Genomic DNA, 16,930 nt, shown 5'->3' on the forward strand with positions numbered 1-16,930 from the left:
TAGAGCATTTGACTGCAGATCAAGAGGTCCCAGGTTCAAAACCTAGTGCCCACTTGTAGACATGTACTTTCTAAGTCAGTCTTTAGAGATGGAGTGCTATTTTTCACGAGTTGTTACTCAATCTAAAATGTACCTTATTAGATCTTTTTTCTCTCAGTCAGACAGTTCCAAACGAAGTTGGAAGTGCAATAGACTGCAGATCAAGAGGTCCCAGATTCAAATTCTGGTGCGCCGTTAACTTCTTTGATATAGGGGGCAGCATTTTCACTTTTGGATGAATTGCATGCCCATAGTGAACTGCCTCCTACTCTGTCCCAGATGCTAATATATGCAAATTATTATTAATTTTGGATAGAAAACACTCTCAAGCTTCTAAAACTGTTTGAATGATGTCTGTGAGTATAACAGAACTCATATGGCAGGCAAAAACCTGAGAAAAAATCCAAACAGGAAGTGAAAATTCTGAGAGTGGTCATTGTTAAAGTCATCGCCTATTCAATTCTCTGTAATATATGGATCTGTTTGCACTTCAAACGCCTTCCACTAGATGTCAACAGTCAGTACAACATGGAATGAAGCTGGGACCGGATGGGAGGGGAATGAGAGAAGTTAAAATGAAGTGCTTTCTAAGTGTATCTTGACGGTTGAGTAATCTTTTTTAGATTATGTTACTCAATCTAAAATGTCCGTCATTAGATGTTGTTTCTCTCAGTCAAACAGTTCCAAACAGAGTGGGTAGTGTTTTACTCTTGTGATCCAGAGGTGTCAGGTTAAACATGTTCGATCCACTTGAAATCAAATGCATTACTGGTGTGTTTTCTAAGAGGGAGCGTTCTTGATTAGGCAAAATAACTCTCCATCTAAAATGGCCCTTGTTAGACCATTTTTTCCAATTTTGGATGATCAGACATAGGGGGTATAGCTCAGTGGTAGAGCATTTGACTGCAGATCAAGAGGTCCCAGGTTCAAATCCTAGTGCCCCCTTGTAGACATGTACTTTCTAAGTCAGTCTTTAGAGATGGAGTGCTATTTTTCACGAGTTGTTACTCAATCTAAAATGTACCTTATTAGATCTTTTTTCTCTCAGTCAGACAGTTCCAAACGAAGTTGGAAGTGCAATAGACTGCAGATCAAGAGGTCCCAGATTCAAATTCTGGTGCGCCGTTAACTTCTTTGATATAGGGGGCAGCATTTTCACTTTTGGATGAATTGAGTGCCCATAGTGAACTGCCTCCTACTCTGTCCCAGAAGCTAATATATGCATATTATTATTAATTTTGGATATAAAACACTCTCAAGCTTCTAAAACTGTTTGAATGATGTCTGTGAGTATAACAGAACTCATATGGCAGGCAAAAACCTGAGAAAATATCCAAACAGGAAGTGAAAATTCTGAGAGTGGTCATTGTTAAAGTCATCGCCTATTCAATTCCCTGTAATATATGGATCTGTTTGCACTTCAAACGCCTTCCACTAGATGTCAACAGTCAGTACAACATGGAATGAAGCTGGGACCGGATGGGAGGGGAATGAGAGAAGTTAACCTGTCTAGGATGAGTGTGCCGCTAGCGGCACTCCCCCCCCACCCCCACTGAAAAACCAGTGCCGCGAAATTCAAAAAAAATATTTTTTTAAAATATTTAACTTTCACACATTAAAGTCCAATACAGCTAATGAAAGACACAGATCTTGTGAATCCAGTCAACATGTCCGATTTTTAAAATGTTTTACAGGGAAGACACAATATGTAAAGATGTACATCTATTACCTAAAAACACATTAGCATAATCCACCATCTTTTAATTGTCCACCAACACCAGTAGCTATCACCAATTCGGCTAAACTAAGATATTTATAGCCCCTAACCAAGAAAAAAACTCATCAGATGACAGTCTGATAACATATTTATGGTATGGGATAGGTTTTGTTAGAAAAAAGTGCATATTTCAGGTAGATGGCATAGGTTACAATTGCACCCACCGTCACAAATGGACTAGAATAATTACTATGAGCAACGTGTTTACCTACTTACTAATCATCAAACATTTCGTAAAAATACACAGCATACACTAATCGAAAGACACAGATCCTGTGAATACAGACAATATTTCAGATTTTCTAAGTGTCTTACAGCGAAAACACAATAAATCGTTATATTAGCATAGCACATAGCACATAGCAGCCCAGCATTGATTCTAGCCAAAGTGGGCGATAACGTCAACATCGCCAAAAATATATTAATTTTTTCACTAACCTTCTCAGAATTCTTCAGATGACACTCCTGTAACATCATATTACACAATCCATATAGAGTTTGATCGAAAATGTTTATATTTAGCCACCAAAATCATGGTTAGACAATGTGAAATGTAGCTCAGCTGGTCAGAAAATGTCCTTGCACCACTTAGACAGTGATCTACTCTTATACATAAATACTCATAAACGTGACTAAAAAATATAGGGTGGACAGGGATTGATAGACAATTTAATTCTTAATACAATTGCGGAATTACATTTTTTAATTTATCCTTACTTTTCAATACAATTTGCGCCAAGCGAAGCTACGTCAAAAAACATGACGTCCTAAGCCACTAAAATTTTTCGACAGAAACACGATTTATCATAATAAAAATGTCCTACTTTGAGCTGTTCTTCCATCAGTATCTTGGGCAAAGGATCCTTTCTTGGGAGTAATCGTCTTTTGGTGGAAAGCTGTCCTCTTGCCATGTGGAAATGCCAACTGCGTTCGGGATGAACTGAAAGCGTGCCCAGCTATTCACAGCGTTAAAGAAATAAATATCCCAAAATCGCACTAAACGGATATAAATTGCTATAAAACGCTTTAAATTAACTACCTTATGATGTTTTTAACTCCTATAACGAGTAAAAACATGACCGGAAAAATATAACAGGCTAAACTAACGCTTGGAAAAATAGCAGGTCGATGTCCTCCACGCGCATTACGCAGCAAGAAACGAGTTCCTACCTACAGGGTTTTTTTATTTATAGGGCCTGTGAACGCGCAATCGACCCCATTGAAATCGTCATCACGTAAAGGCATCCAGGGGAAGACGTAAGCAGTGTCCGTATAGTCATAGCAAAAACAGTGCCCTTTTAACTGACTCCAGAACAGTGGCCAAAATTTCTGAAATCTGACTCCATGTCAGGGAAATTGCTGTAGAATGGGCTCTGTTCCACTTAGAGACAACATTTCAACTCCTATAGAAACTATAGACTGTTTTCTATCCAATAATAATAATAATATGCATATTGTACGATCAAGGATTTTGTGGGAAGCCGTTTCAAAAATTAAACGATTAGCATAAATAGTCTCAACAGCGCCCCCATCCTCAACAGGTTAAAATGAAGTGCTTTCTAAGTGTATCTTGACGGTTGGAGTAATCTTTTTTAGATTATGTTACTCAATCTAAAATTTACCTTATTAGATCTTTTTTCTCTCAGTCAGACAGTTCCAAACGAAGTTGGAAGTGCAATAGACTGCAGATCAAGAGGTCCCAGATTCAAATTCTGGTGCGCCGTTAAAACTTCTTAAGAATACAGGGGGTGCTGTTTCGCATTAGCATAATTGCCTCTACAGATTAAACTGCCTCTTATTCAATTATTGCTGTTACTATATGCATATAACCATATGCCATTGGATAGAAAACAAGCTATGGTTTCTAAAACCGTTCCAATTTTGTCTCTGAGTCAAACACAGGTCATTTCACAGCACTTTCCCTGAGCCAGAAGAAGATTGCAAGATGTGTATGCTCGCTTCAAAGCTCTGCCTATATATGGTCACGCGACCTATGACCCGAAACACACTTCCTTCTTCTTCCTCTGGGTGTCTGGAAGACGTCAGAGGAGAAATTTTTTGTTTATCTTGTACTGACGTGAAATAAGACCTATTTCTTTAGCGTGACCGACAACTTCCGGTTTCTGAGATGCGCGTTTTCAGAGGTGCCATTGTCTTTTGTTATGCTGACGTTACGGATGAAAACTATCTCCGTGTCGAAGTTTGTTTGATACATGTGACCATATCACCGTAATGTATGTTTTTTCAATATAGTTTAATCAGATTATTATAATTTTTTCGGGAGTTTTGCCGTGTTCCGTTCTTTGAGTTTTTTAACTTTGGACATGGACCGTGCCAGTCGACCAGTACCCAGGCTAAATGAAGAGGGGAGGTTGCCATTGTGAATGGATTGAACGACTCATCAGGACTAAGGACACCTTGATCAACATTCTGATGAAAGACCAGCAATAGTAAGACCCAATTTACGATGTTATTTCATATATCTGTCGTGCATGTGAACTGGTCGGGCGCGTCCAGCCGGTTCTGGCTGGCCTGGTTATGCTAATTTAGCGATACATTTTGTTTTCGCTATTAAAACATTTAAAAAATCTGAAATATTGTTTGGATTCACCAGATGTTGGGCTTTCAATGTCTGTACGCTGTGTATTTTTTCTGAAATGTTTTAAGACAAGTAATTAGTTATATAACGTTGGTCTCTGTAATTGTTCTAGCTGCATCAGCACTATATCAGATTGCAGCTGCAATGTAGAACTGTGATTTATACCTGAATAATGCACATTTAAAAAAAAAAAACTATGCTATACCATAAATATGTTATCAGACTGTCATCTTATGAATTTGTTTGTTAGTTAGTGGCTATCAATATCTTAGTTTAGCCGAATTGGTGATAGCACCTGATGGAGTAAGAAACTGTTGGAGTAAGAAAATGGTGTCATTTTGCTAACGTGTTTAGCTAATAGATTTACATATTGTGTCTTCCCTGTAAAACATTTAAAAAATCTGAAATGGTGGTTTTATTCACAAGATCTGTGTCTTTCATTGGGTGTCTTGGACTTGTGATTTAATGATATTTAGATGCTACTATTTAATTGTGACGCTATGCTAGCGATGCTAATCAGTGTGGGGGGTGTGGGGGGTGCTCCCGGATCCGGGTTAGGTACTCTGTAGAGGTTAACTTCTTTGATATAGGGGGCAGCATTTTCACTTTTGGATGAATTGCATGCCCATAGTGAACTGCCTCCTACTCTGTCCCAGATGCTAATATATGCAAATTATTATTAATTTTGGATAGAAAACACTCTCAAGCTTCTAAAACTGTTTGAATGATGTCTGTGAGTATAACAGAACTCATATGGCAGGCAAAAACCTGAGAAAAAATCCAAACAGGAAGTGAAAATTCTGAGAGTGGTCATTGTTAAAGTCATCGCCTATTCAATTCTCTGTAATATATGGATCTGTTTGCACTTCAAACGCCTTCCACTAGATGTCAACAGTCAGTACAACATGGAATGAAGCTGGGACCGGATGGGAGGGGAATGAGAGAAGTTAAAATGAAGTGCTTTCTAAGTGTATCTTGACGGTTGAGTAATCTTTTTTAGATTATGTTACTCAATCTAAAATGTCCGTCATTAGATGTTGTTTCTCTCAGTCAAACAGTTCCAAACAGAGTGGGTAGTGTTTTACTCTTGTGATCCAGAGGTGTCAGGTTAAACATGTTCGATCCACTTGAAATCAAATGCATTACTGGTGTGTTTTCTAAGAGGGAGCGTTCTTGATTAGGCAAAATAACTCTCCATCTAAAATGGCCCTTGTTAGACCATTTTTTCCAATTTTGGATGATCAGACATAGGGGGTATAGCTCAGTGGTAGAGCATTTGACTGCAGATCAAGAGGTCTCAGGTTCAAATCCTAGTGCCCCCTTGTATACATGTACTTTCTAAGTCAGTCTTTAGAGATGGAGTGCTATTTTTCACGAGTTGTTACTCAATCTAAAATGTACCTTATTAGATCTTTTTTCTCTCAGTCAGACAGTTCCAAACGAAGTTGGAAGTGCAATAGACTGCAGATCAAGAGGTCCCAGATTCAAATTCTGGTGCGCCGTTAACTTCTTTGATATAGGGGGCAGCATTTTCACTTTTGGATGAATTGAGTGCCCATAGTGAACTGCCTCCTACTCTGTCCCAGAAGCTAATATATGCATATTATTATTAATTTTGGATATAAAACACTCTCAAGCTTCTAAAACTGTTTGAATGATGTCTGTGAGTATAACAGAACTCATATGGCAGGCAAAAACCTGAGAAAATATCCAAACAGGAAGTGAAAATTCTGAGAGTGGTCATTGTTAAAGTCATCGCCTATTCAATTCCCTGTAATATATGGATCTGTTTGCACTTCAAACGCCTTCCACTAGATGTCAACAGTCAGTACAACATGGAATGAAGCTGGGACCGGATGGGAGGGGAATGAGAGAAGTTAACCTGTCTAGGATGAGTGTGCCGCTAGCGGCACTCCCCCCCCACCCCCACTGAAAAACCAGTGCCGCGAAATTCAAAAAAAATATTTTTTTAAAATATTTAACTTTCACACATTAAAGTCCAATACAGCTAATGAAAGACACAGATCTTGTGAATCCAGTCAACATGTCCGATTTTTAAAATGTTTTACAGGGAAGACACAATATGTAAAGATGTACATCTATTACCTAAAAACACATTAGCATAATCCACCATCTTTTAATTGTCCACCAACACCAGTAGCTATCACCAATTCGGCTAAACTAAGATATTTATAGCCCCTAACCAAGAAAAAAACTCATCAGATGACAGTCTGATAACATATTTATGGTATGGGATAGGTTTTGTTAGAAAAAAGTGCATATTTCAGGTAGATGGCATAGGTTACAATTGCACCCACCGTCACAAATGGACTAGAATAATTACTATGAGCAACGTGTTTACCTACTTACTAATCATCAAACATTTCGTAAAAATACACAGCATACACTAATCGAAAGACACAGATCCTGTGAATACAGACAATATTTCAGATTTTCTAAGTGTCTTACAGCGAAAACACAATAAATCGTTATATTAGCATAGCACATAGCACATAGCAGCCCAGCATTGATTCTAGCCAAAGTGGGCGATAACGTCAACATCGCCAAAAATATATTAATTTTTTCACTAACCTTCTCAGAATTCTTCAGATGACACTCCTGTAACATCATATTACACAATCCATATAGAGTTTGATCGAAAATGTTTATATTTAGCCACCAAAATCATGGTTAGACAATGTGAAATGTAGCTCAGCTGGTCAGAAAATGTCCTTGCACCACTTAGACAGTGATCTACTCTTATACATAAATACTCATAAACGTGACTAAAAAATATAGGGTGGACAGGGATTGATAGACAATTTAATTCTTAATACAATTGCGGAATTACATTTTTTAATTTATCCTTACTTTTCAATACAATTTGCGCCAAGCGAAGCTACGTCAAAAAACATGACGTCCTAAGCCACTAAAATTTTTCGACAGAAACACGATTTATCATAATAAAAATGTCCTACTTTGAGCTGTTCTTCCATCAGTATCTTGGGCAAAGGATCCTTTCTTGGGAGTAATCGTCTTTTGGTGGAAAGCTGTCCTCTTGCCATGTGGAAATGCCAACTGCGTTCGGGATGAACTGAAAGCGTGCCCAGCTATTCACAGCGTTAAAGAAATAAATATCCCAAAATCGCACTAAACGGATATAAATTGCTATAAAACGCTTTAAATTAACTACCTTATGATGTTTTTAACTCCTATAACGAGTAAAAACATGACCGGAAAAATATAACAGGCTAAACTAACGCTTGGAAAAATAGCAGGTCGATGTCCTCCACGCGCATTACGCAGCAAGAAACGAGTTCCTACCTACAGGGTTTTTTTATTTATAGGGCCTGTGAACGCGCAATCGACCCCATTGAAATCGTCATCACGTAAAGGCATCCAGGGGAAGACGTAAGCAGTGTCCGTATAGTCATAGCAAAAACAGTGCCCTTTTAACTGACTCCAGAACAGTGGCCAAAATTTCTGAAATCTGACTCCATGTCAGGGAAATTGCTGTAGAATGGGCTCTGTTCCACTTAGAGACAACATTTCAACTCCTATAGAAACTATAGACTGTTTTCTATCCAATAATAATAATAATATGCATATTGTACGATCAAGGATTTTGTGGGAAGCCGTTTCAAAAATTAAACGATTAGCATAAATAGTCTCAACAGCGCCCCCATCCTCAACAGGTTAAAATGAAGTGCTTTCTAAGTGTATCTTGACGGTTGGAGTAATCTTTTTTAGATTATGTTACTCAATCTAAAATGTACCTTATTAGATCTTTTTTCTCTCAGTCAGACAGTTCCAAACGAAGTTGGAAGTGCAATAGACTGCAGATCAAGAGGTCCCAGATTCAAATTCTGGTGCGCCGTTAAAACTTCTTAAGAATACAGGGGGTGCTGTTTCGCATTAGCATAATTGCCTCTACAGATTAAACTGCCTCTTATTCAATTATTGCTGTTACTATATGCATATAACCATATGCCATTGGATAGAAAACAAGCTATGGTTTCTAAAACCGTTCCAATTTTGTCTCTGAGTCAAACACAGGTCATTTCACAGCACTTTCCCTGAGCCAGAAGAAGATTGCAAGATGTGTATGCTCGCTTCAAAGCTCTGCCTATATATGGTCACGCGACCTATGACCCGAAACACACTTCCTTCTTCTTCCTCTGGGTGTCTGGAAGACGTCAGAGGAGAAATTTTTTGTTTATCTTGTACTGACGTGAAATAAGACCTATTTCTTTAGCGTGACCGACAACTTCCGGTTTCTGAGATGCGCGTTTTCAGAGGTGCCATTGTCTTTTGTTATGCTGACGTTACGGATGAAAACTATCTCCGTGTCGAAGTTTGTTTGATACATGTGACCATATCACCGTAATGTATGTTTTTTCAATATAGTTTAATCAGATTATTATAATTTTTTCGGGAGTTTTGCCGTGTTCCGTTCTTTGAGTTTTTTAACTTTGGACATGGACCGTGCCAGTCGACCAGTACCCAGGCTAAATGAAGAGGGGAGGTTGCCATTGTGAATGGATTGAACGACTCATCAGGACTAAGGACACCTTGATCAACATTCTGATGAAAGACCAGCAATAGTAAGACCCAATTTACGATGTTATTTCATATATCTGTCGTGCATGTGAACTGGTCGGGCGCGTCCAGCCGGTTCTGGCTGGCCTGGTTATGCTAATTTAGCGATACATTTTGTTTTCGCTATTAAAACATTTAAAAAATCTGAAATATTGTTTGGATTCACCAGATGTTGGGCTTTCAATGTCTGTACGCTGTGTATTTTTTCTGAAATGTTTTAAGACAAGTAATTAGTTATATAACGTTGGTCTCTGTAATTGTTCTAGCTGCATCAGCACTATATCAGATTGCAGCTGCAATGTAGAACTGTGATTTATACCTGAATAATGCACATTTAAAAAAAAAAAACTATGCTATACCATAAATATGTTATCAGACTGTCATCTTATGAATTTGTTTGTTAGTTAGTGGCTATCAATATCTTAGTTTAGCCGAATTGGTGATAGCACCTGATGGAGTAAGAAACTGTTGGAGTAAGAAAATGGTGTCATTTTGCTAACGTGTTTAGCTAATAGATTTACATATTGTGTCTTCCCTGTAAAACATTTAAAAAATCTGAAATGGTGGTTTTATTCACAAGATCTGTGTCTTTCATTGGGTGTCTTGGACTTGTGATTTAATGATATTTAGATGCTACTATTTAATTGTGACGCTATGCTAGCGATGCTAATCAGTGTGGGGGGTGTGGGGGGTGCTCCCGGATCCGGGTTAGGTACTCTGTAGAGGTTAACTTCTTTGATATAGGGGGCAGCATTTTCACTTTTGGATGAATTGCATGCCCATAGTGAACTGCCTCCTACTCTGTCCCAGATGCTAATATATGCAAATTATTATTAATTTTGGATAGAAAACACTCTCAAGCTTCTAAAACTGTTTGAATGATGTCTGTGAGTATAACAGAACTCATATGGCAGGCAAAAACCTGAGAAAAAATCCAAACAGGAAGTGAAAATTCTGAGAGTGGTCATTGTTAAAGTCATCGCCTATTCAATTCTCTGTAATATATGGATCTGTTTGCACTTCAAACGCCTTCCACTAGATGTCAACAGTCAGTACAACATGGAATGAAGCTGGGACCGGATGGGAGGGGAATGAGAGAAGTTAAAATGAAGTGCTTTCTAAGTGTATCTTGACGGTTGAGTAATCTTTTTTAGATTATGTTACTCAATCTAAAATGTCCGTCATTAGATGTTGTTTCTCTCAGTCAAACAGTTCCAAACAGAGTGGGTAGTGTTTTACTCTTGTGATCCAGAGGTGTCAGGTTAAACATGTTCGATCCACTTGAAATCAAATGCATTACTGGTGTGTTTTCTAAGAGGGAGCGTTCTTGATTAGGCAAAATAACTCTCCATCTAAAATGGCCCTTGTTAGACCATTTTTTCCAATTTTGGATGATCAGACATAGGGGGTATAGCTCAGTGGTAGAGCATTTGACTGCAGATCAAGAGGTCCCAGGTTCAAATCCTAGTGCCCCCTTGTATACATGTACTTTCTAAGTCAGTCTTTAGAGATGGAGTGCTATTTTTCACGAGTTGTTACTCAATCTAAAATGTACCTTATTAGATCTTTTTTCTCTCAGTCAGACAGTTCCAAACGAAGTTGGAAGTGCAATAGACTGCAGATCAAGAGGTCCCAGATTCAAATTCTGGTGCGCCGTTAACTTCTTTGATATAGGGGGCAGCATTTTCACTTTTGGATGAATTGAGTGCCCATAGTGAACTGCCTCCTACTCTGTCCCAGAAGCTAATATATGCATATTATTATTAATTTTGGATATAAAACACTCTCAAGCTTCTAAAACTGTTTGAATGATGTCTGTGAGTATAACAGAACTCATATGGCAGGCAAAAACCTGAGAAAATATCCAAACAGGAAGTGAAAATTCTGAGAGTGGTCATTGTTAAAGTCATCGCCTATTCAATTCCCTGTAATATATGGATCTGTTTGCACTTCAAACGCCTTCCACTAGATGTCAACAGTCAGTACAACATGGAATGAAGCTGGGACCGGATGGGAGGGGAATGAGAGAAGTTAACCTGTCTAGGATGAGTGTGCCGCTAGCGGCACTCCCCCCCCACCCCCACTGAAAAACCAGTGCCGCGAAATTCAAAAAAAATATATTTTTTAAATATTTAACTTTCACACATTAAAGTCCAATACAGCTAATGAAAGACACAGATCTTGTGAATCCAGTCAACATGTCCGATTTTTAAAATGTTTTACAGGGAAGACACAATATGTAAAGATGTACATCTATTACCTAAAAACACATTAGCATAATCCACCATCTTTTAATTGTCCACCAACACCAGTAGCTATCACCAATTCGGCTAAACTAAGATATTTATAGCCCCTAACCAAGAAAAAAACTCATCAGATGACAGTCTGATAACATATTTATGGTATGGGATAGGTTTTGTTAGAAAAAAGTGCATATTTCAGGTAGATGGCATAGGTTACAATTGCACCCACCGTCACAAATGGACTAGAATAATTACTATGAGCAACGTGTTTACCTACTTACTAATCATCAAACATTTCGTAAAAATACACAGCATACACTAATCGAAAGACACAGATCCTGTGAATACAGACAATATTTCAGATTTTCTAAGTGTCTTACAGCGAAAACACAATAAATCGTTATATTAGCATAGCACATAGCACATAGCAGCCCAGCATTGATTCTAGCCAAAGTGGGCGATAACGTCAACATCGCCAAAAATATATTAATTTTTTCACTAACCTTCTCAGAATTCTTCAGATGACACTCCTGTAACATCATATTACACAATCCATATAGAGTTTGATCGAAAATGTTTATATTTAGCCACCAAAATCATGGTTAGACAATGTGAAATGTAGCTCAGCTGGTCAGAAAATGTCCTTGCACCACTTAGACAGTGATCTACTCTTATACATAAATACTCATAAACGTGACTAAAAAATATAGGGTGGACAGGGATTGATAGACAATTTAATTCTTAATACAATTGCGGAATTACATTTTTTAATTTAGCCTTACTTTTCAATACAATTTGCGCCAAGCGAAGCTACGTCAAAAAACATGACGTCCTAAGCCACTAAAATTTTTCGACAGAAACACGATTTATCATAATAAAAATGTCCTACTTTGAGCTGTTCTTCCATCAGTATCTTGGGCAAAGGATCCTTTCTTGGGAGTAATCGTCTTTTGGTGGAAAGCTGTCCTCTTGCCATGTGGAAATGCCAACTGCGTTCGGGATGAACTGAAAGCGTGCCCAGCTATTCACAGCGTTAAAGAAATAAATATCCCAAAATCGCACTAAACGGATATAAATTGCTATAAAACGCTTTAAATTAACTACCTTATGATGTTTTTAACTCCTATAACGAGTAAAAACATGACCGGAAAAATATAACAGGCTAAACTAACGCTTGGAAAAATAGCAGGTCGATGTCCTCCACGCGCATTACGCAGCAAGAAACGAGTTCCTACCTACAGGGTTTTTTTATTTATAGGGCCTGTGAACGCGCAATCGACCCCATTGAAATCGTCATCACGTAAAGGCATCCAGGGGAAGACGTAAGCAGTGTCCGTATAGTCATAGCAAAAACAGTGCCCTTTTAACTGACTCCAGAACAGTGGCCAAAATTTCTGAAATCTGACTCCATGTCAGGGAAATTGCTGTAGAATGGGCTCTGTTCCACTTAGAGACAACATTTCAACTCCTATAGAAACTATAGACTGTTTTCTATCCAATAATAATAATAATATGCATATTGTACGATCAAGGATTTTGTGGGAAGCCGTTTCAAAAATTAAACGATTAGCATAAATAGTCTCAACAGCGCCCCCATCCTCAACAGGTTAAAATGAAGTGCTTTCTAAGTGTATCTTGACGGTTGGAGTAATCTTTTTTAGATTATGTTACTCAATCTAAAATGTACCTTATTAGATCTTTTTTCTCTCAGTCAGACAGTTCCAAACGAAGTTGGAAGTGCAATAGACTGCAGATCAAGAGGTCCCAGATTCAAATTCTGGTGCGCCGTTAAAACTTCTTAAGAATACAGGGGGTGCTGTTTCGCATTAGCATAATTGCCTCTACAGATTAAACTGCCTCTTATTCAATTATTGCTGTTACTATATGCATATAACCATATGCCATTGGATAGAAAACAAGCTATGGTTTCTAAAACCGTTCCAATTTTGTCTCTGAGTCAAACACAGGTCATTTCACAGCACTTTCCCTGAGCCAGAAGAAGATTGCAAGATGTGTATGCTCGCTTCAAAGCTCTGCCTATATATGGTCACGCGACCTATGACCCGAAACACACTTCCTTCTTCTTCCTCTGGGTGTCTGGAAGACGTCAGAGGAGAAATTTTTTGTTTATCTTGTACTGACGTGAAATAAGACCTATTTCTTTAGCGTGACCGACAACTTCCGGTTTCTGAGATGCGCGTTTTCAGAGGTGCCATTGTCTTTTGTTATGCTGACGTTACGGATGAAAACTATCTCCGTGTCGAAGTTTGTTTGATACATGTGACCATATCACCGTAATGTATGTTTTTTCAATATAGTTTAATCAGATTATTATAATTTTTTCGGGAGTTTTGCCGTGTTCCGTTCTTTGAGTTTTTTAACTTTGGACATGGACCGTGCCAGTCGACCAGTACCCAGGCTAAATGAAGAGGGGAGGTTGCCATTGTGAATGGATTGAACGACTCATCAGGACTAAGGACACCTTGATCAACATTCTGATGAAAGACCAGCAATAGTAAGACCCAATTTACGATGTTATTTCATATATCTGTCGTGCATGTGAACTGGTCGGGCGCGTCCAGCCGGTTCTGGCTGGCCTGGTTATGCTAATTTAGCGATACATTTTGTTTTCGCTATTAAAACATTTAAAAAATCTGAAATATTGTTTGGATTCACCAGATGTTGGGCTTTCAATGTCTGTATGCTGTGTATTTTTTCTGAAATGTTTTAAGACAAGTAATTAGTTATATAACGTTGGTCTCTGTAATTGTTCTAGCTGCATCAGCACTATATCAGATTGCAGCTGCAATGTAGAACTGTGATTTATACCTGAATAATGCACATTTAAAAAAAAAAAACTATGCTATACCATAAATATGTTATCAGACTGTCATCTTATGAATTTGTTTGTTAGTTAGTGGCTATCAATATCTTAGTTTAGCCGAATTGGTGATAGCACCTGATGGAGTAAGAAACTGTTGGAGTAAGAAAATGGTGTCATTTTGCTAACGTGTTTAGCTAATAGATTTACATATTGTGTCTTCCCTGTAAAACATTTAAAAAATCTGAAATGGTGGTTTTATTCACAAGATCTGTGTCTTTCATTGGGTGTCTTGGACTTGTGATTTAATGATATTTAGATGCTACTATTTAATTGTGACGCTATGCTAGCGATGCTAATCAGTGTGGGGGGTGTGGGGGGTGCTCCCGGATCCGGGTTAGGTACTCTGTAGAGGTTAACTTCTTTGATATAGGGGGCAGCATTTTCACTTTTGGATGAATTGCATGCCCATAGTGAACTGCCTCCTACTCTGTCCCAGATGCTAATATATGCAAATTATTATTAATTTTGGATAGAAAACACTCTCAAGCTTCTAAAACTGTTTGAATGATGTCTGTGAGTATAACAGAACTCATATGGCAGGCAAAAACCTGAGAAAAAATCCAAACAGGAAGTGAAAATTCTGAGAGTGGTCATTGTTAAAGTCATCGCCTATTCAATTCTCTGTAATATATGGATCTGTTTGCACTTCAAACGCCTTCCACTAGATGTCAACAGTCAGTACAACATGGAATGAAGCTGGGACCGGATGGGAGGGGAATGAGAGAAGTTAAAATGAAGTGCTTTCTAAGTGTATCTTGACGGTTGAGTAATCTTTTTTAGATTATGTTACTCAATCTAAAATGTCCGTCATTAGATGTTGTTTCTCTCAGTCAAACAGTTCCAAACAGAGTGGGTAGTGTTTTACTCTTGTGATCCAGAGGTGTCAGGTTAAACATGTTCGATCCACTTGAAATCAAATGCATTACTGGTGTGTTTTCTAAGAGGGAGCGTTCTTGATTAGGCAAAATAACTCTCCATCTAAAATGGCCCTTGTTAGACCATTTTTTCCAATTTTGGATGATCAGACATAGGGGGTATAGCTCAGTGGTAGAGCATTTGACTGCAGATCAAGAGGTCCCAGGTTCAAATCCTAGTGCCCCCTTGTAGACATGTACTTTCTAAGTCAGTCTTTAGAGATGGAGTGCTATTTTTCACGAGTTGTTACTCAATCTAAAATGTACCTTATTAGATCTTTTTTCTCTCAGTCAGACAGTTCCAAACGAAGTTGGAAGTGCAATAGACTGCAGATCAAGAGGTCCCAGATTCAAATTCTGGTGCGCCGTTAACTTCTTTGATATAGGGGGCAGCATTTTCACTTTTGGATGAATTGAGTGCCCATAGTGAACTGCCTCCTACTCTGTCCCAGAAGCTAATATATGCATATTATTATTAATTTTGGATATAAAACACTCTCAAGCTTCTAAAACTGTTTGAATGATGTCTGTGAGTATAACAGAACTCATATGGCAGGCAAAAACCTGAGAAAATATCCAAACAGGAAGTGAAAATTCTGAGAGTGGTCATTGTTAAAGTCATCGCCTATTCAATTCCCTGTAATATATGGATCTGTTTGCACTTCAAACGCCTTCCACTAGATGTCAACAGTCAGTACAACATGGAATGAAGCTGGGACCGGATGGGAGGGGAATGAGAGAAGTTAACCTGTCTAGGATGAGTGTGCCGCTAGCGGCACTCCCCCCCCACCCCCACTGAAAAACCAGTGCCGCGAAATTCAAAAAAAATATTTTTTTTAAATATTTAACTTTCACACATTAAAGTCCAATACAGCTAATGAAAGACACAGATCTTGTGAATCCAGTCAACATGTCCGATTTTTAAAATGTTTTACAGGGAAGACACAATATGTAAAGATGTACATCTATTACCTAAAAACACATTAGCATAATCCACCATCTTTTAATTGTCCACCAACACCAGTAGCTATCACCAATTCGGCTAAACTAAGATATTTATAGCCCCTAACCAAGAAAAAAACTCATCAGATGACAGTCTGATAACATATTTATGGTATGGGATAGGTTTTGTTAGAAAAAAGTGCATATTTCAGGTAGATGGCATAGGTTACAATTGCACCCACCGTCACAAATGGACTAGAATAATTACTATGAGCAACGTGTTTACCTACTTACTAATCATCAAACATTTCGTAAAAATACACAGCATACACTAATCGAAAGACACAGATCCTGTGAATACAGACAATATTTCAGATTTTCTAAGTGTCTTACAGCGAAAACACAATAAATCGTTATATTAGCATAGCACATAGCAGCCCAGCATTGATTCTAGCCAAAGTGGGCGATAACGTCAACATCGCCAAAAATATATTAATTTTTTCACTAACCTTCTCAGAATTCTTCAGATGACACTCCTGTAACATCATATTACACAATCCATATAGAGTTTGATCGAAAATGTTTATATTTAGCCACCAAAATCATGGTTAGACAATGTGAAATGTAGCTCAGCTGGTCAGAAAATGTCCTTGCACCACTTAGACAGTGATCTACTCTTATACATAAATACTCATAAACGTGACTAAAAAATATAGGGTGGACAGGGATTGATAGACAATTTAATTCTTAATACAATTGCGGAATTACATTTTTTAATTTATCCTTACTTTTCAATACAGTTTGCGCCAAGCGAAGCTACGTCAAAAAACATGACGTCCTAAGCCACTAAAATTTTTCGACAGAAACACGATTTATCATAATAAAAATGTCCTACTTTGAGCTGTTCTTCCATCAGTATCTTGGGCAAAGGAT

At 38.0% G+C, this 16,930-nt stretch overlaps 4 non-coding genes across 4 annotated transcripts; all 4 read left to right on the plus strand.

Moving 5' to 3' along the window:
• The first annotated feature begins 912 nt into the window (after positions 1-912).
• trnac-gca (transfer RNA cysteine (anticodon GCA)) lies at positions 913-984 on the plus strand. Its single transcript has one exon. It is a non-coding gene; the product is annotated as a tRNA-Cys (tRNA).
• Positions 985-5,665: 4,681 nt separating this feature from the next.
• trnac-gca (transfer RNA cysteine (anticodon GCA)) lies at positions 5,666-5,737 on the plus strand. Its single transcript has one exon. It is a non-coding gene; the product is annotated as a tRNA-Cys (tRNA).
• A 4,681-nt stretch (positions 5,738-10,418) lies between these two features.
• trnac-gca (transfer RNA cysteine (anticodon GCA)) lies at positions 10,419-10,490 on the plus strand. Its single transcript has one exon. It is a non-coding gene; the product is annotated as a tRNA-Cys (tRNA).
• Positions 10,491-15,171: 4,681 nt separating this feature from the next.
• On the plus strand, positions 15,172-15,243 carry trnac-gca (transfer RNA cysteine (anticodon GCA)). Its single transcript has one exon. It is a non-coding gene; the product is annotated as a tRNA-Cys (tRNA).
• The last annotated feature ends 1,687 nt before the right edge of the window (positions 15,244-16,930 follow it).

Source organism: Salvelinus fontinalis, chromosome 29 (assembly GCF_029448725.1).
Source record: "Salvelinus fontinalis isolate EN_2023a chromosome 29, ASM2944872v1, whole genome shotgun sequence".
Taxonomy (NCBI): Eukaryota; Metazoa; Chordata; class Actinopteri; order Salmoniformes; family Salmonidae; genus Salvelinus; species Salvelinus fontinalis.